Source organism: Merops nubicus, unplaced genomic scaffold (genome assembly GCF_000691845.1).
Source record: "Merops nubicus isolate BGI_N331 unplaced genomic scaffold, ASM69184v1 scaffold22000, whole genome shotgun sequence".
Classification (NCBI taxonomy): Eukaryota; Metazoa; Chordata; class Aves; order Coraciiformes; family Meropidae; genus Merops; species Merops nubicus.
In genome coordinates, this window is record NW_008581129.1 from 6,464 (window position 1) to 7,731 (window position 1,268).

A 1,268-nucleotide genomic window follows, 5' to 3' on the forward strand; every position below is an offset into this window, starting at 1 on the left:
CCGGCCAGGGCGGGAACTTGCCTGCCTCCTTCCTGTACAGCCTGATTTAGCTGCTTGGCTTCTCCAAAGCAAACAGTGTTGAAACTTAGGGGGAATTTGGCAAACCCCCTCCCTTGCTTATAAAAGCTCCTTCCTGTCACAAGGTTTCCGACATCCTGTTCCTTCCAAACCCTGCTGATGAAGGGTGCTGGGGAGATCCCTGATGGACATGATACTTAAACCCCAGCATCCGAACGCTGGGTGTGTCTGCCAGCTGCTCCCACCAGCTGCAGAGTGGCCGTGGCCCTGCCAGCGGCTCCGGTGCAAGTCCATGCTGGGGTCACCCATGCCCGGGGGGGCTGAGAGCCCTTGGCACCCACCGATGCTGTGCCCGTCTGGCTGTGCATGCAGCAGCGTGGAGCCAGCGGCACCGACCCTCTGGCACCCATCGGCACCCCCGTCCTTCATCCCCCTTCCTTCAAAGGGCTTGGCTGCACTTGCCACTCCAGCCTCCACTGCTTTCCTTGACCCCTGGTTGTGGTACAGGCATCTGCCACTCCCAGGCAGGACTCGGGCAGAGGAGACCAGCCCTCGACATGGCAGCGTTCAACCAAGACTCTGCTGCTTTTCAGCCAAAACCTCGTACTCTCTAAGTCCATCCACACACAACCACAAGACCTGCAGCTCCCCCAGACTATTTCTACAGCTCTATAGACAATCTTCACCTTGCTGTCCTTAAAGCCTCAGCACCAGCGGCACAAACTGCATCAACTTGGGGCAGATCTCCCAGGCAGTGAAGCAAGTGCTCATCCTGGCTTCTCACCCCGAGGGCACTGCAGCCCAGTCAGGCTGGAAAACACAGAAACAGAGCTCAGCAGCCTCAGCAGAGGCTGAGGTCAGTAGGTCTGTATTGGGGACAACATACAGGCACATGCCACTCCATGGCTCATGGGGACAGGCACAGCCCCGTGGCAGAGGCACACAAAAGGCACTAAGGGTTGAAGAAACCTCTGCAAAAACTTGTGGGGAATTGGCCAGGAAGGACTCAGAGAGCAAAATGGATCCCTTCAGGTATTTGATCCCCCTCTGCAAGGTTCCCAAGGACACCTATGCAAGGTGGAGGCACTGGCACAGGCAGCTGCCTTGGGGCAGGGACATGCTACCTCTGTAAGGTACCCTACAAGGTCCCCAAACCTGTGAGGCAGGGAGAGCCTTGGGAGGCAGCCCTGGGCACTTCTCACCTCCTCTGCCCCATGGGTATGGCAGGAGGGCCCACAGGGCTGGCGAGG